Raw genomic sequence first — 6,742 nt, forward strand, 5'->3', positions numbered from 1 at the left:
TGTGTGTGTGTGTGTGTGTGTGTGTATATATCTCATCTCATTATCTCTAGCCGCTTTATCCTTCTACAGGGTCGCAGGCAAGCTGGAGCCTATCCCAGCTGACTACGGGCGAAAGGCGGGGTACACCCTGGACAAGTCGCCAGGTCATCACAGGGCTGACACATAGACACAGACAACCATTCACACTCACATTCACACCTACGGTCAATTTAGAGTCATCAGTTAACCTAACCTGCATGTCTTTGGACTGTGGGGGAAACCGGAGCACCCGGAGGAAACCCACGCGGACACGGGGAGAACATGCAAACTCCACACAGAAAGGCCCTCGCCGGCCACGGGGCTCGAACCCGGACCTTCTTGCTGTGAGGCGACAGCGCTAACCACTACACCACCGTGCCGCCCGTGTGTGTATATATATATATATATATATATAATATTAAAAATATACTTTTGTTGCACTCTTTTTGTTACTGTCTATTGCTGACTCTTTCTATCTGTGAGCTGGTGGAGCATGTAAATTTCCCCACCGATTAATAAAGTTTATCATATATATGAAGTTAAGATGAAGAAGAACACCTTTATCACATGTACACTTGTGAATTTCGTCTCTGCATTTAACCCGTCTGAAGCAGTGGACACACACATGCGCACACATGCCTGTCTGGCTGGAGTCTCATCACATCGCTCCTGTGGAGGACGGCCACAGATGGACAGTTGAAAGTCGCACTTGGAAGAGACTCTGGACACTTGCAGTAATGGTTTTATGGCTGAGGACTACAGTTGACTTGCTAACTTTCGGACTACAGCTGTCATGAACAGTTTTGCACTCAAGTTTCCATCAATGAACAATTTATAACTTCAACAAAACAGACTTCATGTTAAAAATTTTATAATCACGCTATCTGTTATCACCCCAAATGAGGATGGGTTCCCTTTTGAGTCTGGTTCCTCGAGGTTTCTTCCTCATGTCGTCTGAGGGAGTTTTTCCTTGCCACCGTCACCACAGGCTTGCTCATTGGGGATAGACTCGGGATAAAATTAATTAATGTTTAAAGTCACTAAAATTCTGTAAAGCTGCTTTGCGACAATGTCTATTGTTAAAAGCACTATAAAAATAAACTTAACGTGAGCAATGAGCACACACACATACCCAGAGCAGTGGGCAGCCATGCTAACAGTGCCCGGGGAGCAGTCGGGGGTTAGGTGCCTTGTTCAAAGGTACTTCAGCCCAAGGCCGCCCCATGTTAACCTAACAGCATGTCTTTGGATTGTGGGGGAAACCGGAGCACCCAGAGGAAACCCATGCAGACACAGGGAGAACATGCAAACTCCATACAGAAAGGCCCCCATTGGCCACTGGGCTCGAACCCAGAACCGTCTTGCTAACCACTACACCATCATGCCGCCCGAAGTCAGCCCTCGATCACTTGGCTGACAACAAAACCCCAGGCCCAGACTGCATACCAGCAAAGGTTCTCAAAGCAGGTGGACCAGTTCTCCTCACTGAGCTCTTAAACCTCCTTCTCTCCATCTGGGAGGCAGAGTGGGTCCCAGAACAACTAAAGAACAGCCGTTTCACTTGTGGGAACTACCGAGGGATCACGCTTCTCTCTGTTATTGGCAAACTATTTGCTTGTGTCATCCTGAATAGAGTGTGGCCCTGCATTGAGAAGCACCTCCACGAGGTGCAGTGCAGCTTTAGGGGCGGATGTTAAACAAGCGCTATGATGCTCGCCATCTGACAGCTTTTAGAAAAGTGCAGAGAACAACATCAGGAATTGCATATAGTCTTTGTGGACTTGGTTAAGGCATTCGATTCGGTTAGCAGACCCCTCATGTGGACATTGCTACAGAAGATCAGAATTCTCTCCAAAAGAGTCAACATCATCCAGAGCTTTCATGATGGCACGGAAGCAAGAATTCTGATTGGCAGGAAACTCACTGAACTGTTTGAAATAACCAACAGGATGCCATCCAACCATCAAGGATGCATTCTACAATTCCAAAAAAGTTGGGACACTGTGTAAAACAAATAAAAACGGAATGTGAAGATTTGCAATGATGGAAACCCTATGTTTCATTGAAAATAGTACAAAGACAACATATCACATGCTGAAACTGAGAAATTGTATTGTTTTTGGAAAGATATATGCTAATTTTGAATTTCATGTCAGCAACACATTTCAGAAAAGTTGGGACAGGGGCAACAAAAGACTGAAAAAGTTGTGTAATGCTAAAAAAAAACTAATTTGGCTAATTGGCAACAGGTCAGTAACATGATTGGGTAGAAAAAGAGCATCCCAGAGAGGCGGAGTCTCTCAGAAGTAAAGATGGGGCGGGGTTCACTGCTCTGTGAAAGACTGCGTGGGCAAACAGTGCAACAATTGATGACCCCTGAATCTTTACAAGAAGACATCATTGCATTAAATAACACTAGCAGCGCCTGGGGTTTGACAGTCAGCAAATCCAAGACTGAGGTAATGCATGTTCAGAGTGATCAACCACCTACATACCTTGGCGGCAAGATGTCCGACGATGCAACTTTCGACTCAGAAATTCAACACAGAGTCTCTCGCAGTGCAGCAGCCTTCAGTGCCTTGTGATCCAGATGCTGGAGCAGGAGGAATCTTGCTCTATCTGCCAAGCTGACCATGTATAAGGCAATAGTTCTACCATCGTTCCTTTATGGATCCGAAACACAGCCAACCTTAGCTCACCACATTCACTGTCTGGAAGTGGTCTACCAGAGATCCCTTTGACAGATACTGAATGTGAAATGGTGGCAGTGCGTGACCAACACCAAGATCTTGCAACGTGCCAATTTGACTACTGTTGAATCCATGCTTTGAAGAAACAGATGCTGCTGGCTTGGCCATGTATCACGGATATACAACCCCGATTCCAAAAAAGTTGGGACAAAGTACAAATTGTAAATAAAAACGGAATGCAATGATGTGGAAGTTTCAAAATTCCATATTTTATTCAGAATAGAACATAGATGACATATCAAATGTTTAAACTGAGAAAATGTATCATTTAAAGAGAAAAATTAGGTGATTTTAAATTTCATGACAACAACCATCTCAAAAAAGTTGGGACGAGGCCATGTTTACCACTGTGAGACATCCCCTTTTCTCTTTACAACAGTCTGTAAACGTCTGGGGACTGAGGAGACAAGTTGCTCAAGTTTAGGGATAGGAATGTTAACCCATTCTTGTCTAATGTAGGATTCTAGTTGCTCAACTGTCTTAGTGGTAGAGCAGGTTAAGCAAACCATCGTGCACTTTGTGATATAAGCATGAAATTTGGCATGATTGTTGCTTATAGGTCACTTTTTCAGAAAAAAGTGCTAGCCACGAAAAAAATTCAATATGGCGGCCATTTTTCAAGATGGCCACCAGATGCATCCTCGTTTCATGTTTTTGTTAAGAAAACACAGAGCAAATTGTTATATAAACATGAAATTTGGCAATAATGTTCTGTGTAGGTCATGTTATCAGTTAAAAGTGCTAGCCCTCCAGAAAATTCAATATGGCGGCCATTTTTCAAGATGGCCGCTAGACACGTACCCATTTTGTGGCTTTGTTAAAAAGCCACAGTGCACATTGTCATATGAACCTGAAATTTGGCAATAATATTCTGTGTAGGTCATGTTTTCAGTTGAAAGTGCTAACAGACCAAAACATTCAATATGGCAGCCATTTTTCAAGATGGCTGCCAGACGCACATCCCCGTTGTGTGGTTGTGCTCATGTGTGCCCCTAAAATGGACTGCTATTGCCGGGATGGCAATGAGCTCTCATTGCTTACAAAATATCCCAAATGGCTTGCGAACCACACAGCCTCTGGCAGTCAAGTGTCCACCCTAGCCTTCCAGAGCCGGCAGGGGTGATTTTGCAGATAGAGGTGGTGCGAAAGGCGGGTATCTGGTGCCTCAAAACCAGTTGCTCTTGGCAGAAGAAACTGAGTAATGGCACTAACTGGAAGGGGATGAGGAGGATGAGTAATGGCACTTACTGGAACAGGACTATGAGGACGCCAAGTAATGGCACATCTTCTGGCAGTTCATAGGGCGTAAGAAGAGAGTGTATGTCGCTCACTACCAGGGCACACTGGTGACAGACACTGCTGTGAAACTCAGCATGGGGTTCAATGTCAGCTAAACATTGAGTTAGTATCCCAAATGCAAGTGCTCAAAGGCTGGAATAGGGTGTACTCCACTGTGCAGTTGCCCTTGTGAGATTTTTAAGCAAGGAACAGTGACTGAACTTTGGGCCTAGCCATGCTGGTGATGGCAAAGTAATCCAAATTCAAATGGTCTACCAAACTTCACTTTGGACAGTGGTGCATATCCATTCATAAATCAGAGCTGGCAAACCATTTTTATGGTAGGGGGCATTGTCTACCTAAAACTGTGTAATTGGGTGCTGGGGGAGGGGGGGTAGCAGTTCAGGGATAAAAGATAGATCTCAGCAATGGATATTTTTGTCAATGTCATAGATTTGACCAAGTTATTTTTCTCTGTTGAGCATTAGCACTATTTTCGTTGACTTGTTTTTCTCTGAAAGGCCTATGAGCATGCTGGAAAATCATGTGACCAATTCATTTGGGACTATTTGATGGAAGGATCAATCAGCAAGAAACAACTCTTGGAGCTTAGGAAAGATATGGGAATTTTCCCAAAAAAGCATTGGAATGTAAGGGTTTCACAAGATTATCCACTGTGAAAAATAGGCTTTTCATCATGCCAGATTAGCTAATTGTGCAATCATTCTGTTTTTCTGCATGTAATTCAGTATTATAATGGCAGTAAATCAAAAATGTTTCATTGAATTCATCTTTTGTACTTTGACACCAGAGCAGGACCACTAACGGGGGATTTTTTGGCGACCATCTTGAAAAAATGGCCGCCATATTGAATTTTTGGGGGGGCTAGCACTTTTAGCTGATAACATGACCTACACAGAACATTATTGCCAAATTTCATGTTCATATCATAATTTGCACTGTGTTTTTTTAGCAAAACCACAAAACAGGGACATGTCTGGCAGCCATCTTGAAAAAATGGCCGCCATATTGAATTTTTTTCGTGGCTAGCACTTTTTTCTGAAAAAGTGACCTATCAGCAACAATCATGCCAAGTTTCATGCTTATATCACAAAGTGCACGATTTGGAGCAAAATCTGCCTTAACCTGCTCCACTATAGGTCCCCCACAGTCCAAAGACATGCAGTTAGGTTGACATGGAGCGGCCTTGGGCTGAGGTGCCCTTGAGCAAGGTACCGAACCCCTGACTGCTCCCCAGGCGCTCTAGTGTGGCTGCCCACTGTTCTGGGGGTGTGTGCGCGTGTGTTCACTGCTTCAGATGGGTTAAATGCAGAGGATGAATTTCACTGCTCTTGAAGTGTGCATGTGACAAATAAAGGTTTCTTCTTCCACAGATATGTAATATTGGATCATTTTCCTCAATAAATAAATGACCAAGTATAATATTTTTTGTCTGATTTGGTTAGCTGGGTTCTTTTTATCTACTTTTAGGACTTGTGTGAAAATCTGATGTTTTCAGTCATATTTATGCAGAAATATAGAAAATTCGAAAGGGTTCACAGACTTTCAAGCACCACTATACATTTGGAAGATTTAAAAACAACATTTACTGCCTATTTTACCTGTCCTTCAAGTTTCCAGGTCTAACTATAAAATGTTTAGCAATTTAATGCACAGCGATGTTAAGCACACTGATGAGCGCCATCTCTCTAAAAACCGCTGTCGTGATTGCTGTCATGAGCCTCATCTTAAATCGAATACTCTGACCTCACATTGAAAGGTATTTATTAATCTAAAAAATCCAGAAGAATTGTACACAAAAGTAATCTTTAGGCAGGTTTAATGGCAACATAAAAAGTTCTTAAAATTCAAATAATAACTGCAGTGTTCGAAATACCCGTCTGCATTTTGCAGAATGATTTTCAAGATTGCAGAAGAAAAATTAAACAACCTGCAATTTTGCAGAATGAAAAAATCAGGCTCGGGATTCAATGGTTCTCAATTTAGCAAACTAGCGGCGCTGTAAATAAACTGAAACCTGTGCCGCGCGAACCTGACGCCGTTTTCCAGGTCAAAGTTGAGCAATATTTACGTAATGGCGACGACAACCAAATAAGGGCAGTTGCCATTTTCCGATGTAAGATTTCGTCACTTTTAATCAGTCCCCCCAGGATTCCCCGGGCCTTTTTTGTGATTGTTGCGGGCTAAAATGTCTGATGTTGCGGGGAGTTTTCCAAAAAATTGCGATGAAAGTTGCGGTGTTTTTTAGGTTTTTGTTGCGATTACATTGTGGGAGGAAGTGAAAGTTGCGAGAAATTGTTGCGATTTTCTCTTTTTGTGATTAAAATTTGAATGATATGTTAAATATTATTACTGAAAAACTATTGATTAAAAAAACAAGGACACTGAGAAATGGTCCTATAAACATCTTTACCAATATAAAAGATTACCAGGACTACAAAAATGCAGAAAAACAGGCTTTACTTATCCAAATGCACCTGTTGGTTCAAAAGTTAAACTGCATAGAACCTCACAGCACAACATGAAGTTACCTTAAAATATAATATAAATGCCTCAGCTTTCATGTAAGAAAAAAAAACTATTAAGGGTTGTTTTACAATCAGGGTACGCAAGCTAAAAATCACATTTAACACTTATTATCTTCAATATCAAAAGGCTTGACTAAATAAACTTGG

Source organism: Neoarius graeffei, chromosome 15, assembly GCF_027579695.1.
Source record: "Neoarius graeffei isolate fNeoGra1 chromosome 15, fNeoGra1.pri, whole genome shotgun sequence".
Taxonomy (NCBI): domain Eukaryota; kingdom Metazoa; phylum Chordata; class Actinopteri; order Siluriformes; family Ariidae; genus Neoarius; species Neoarius graeffei.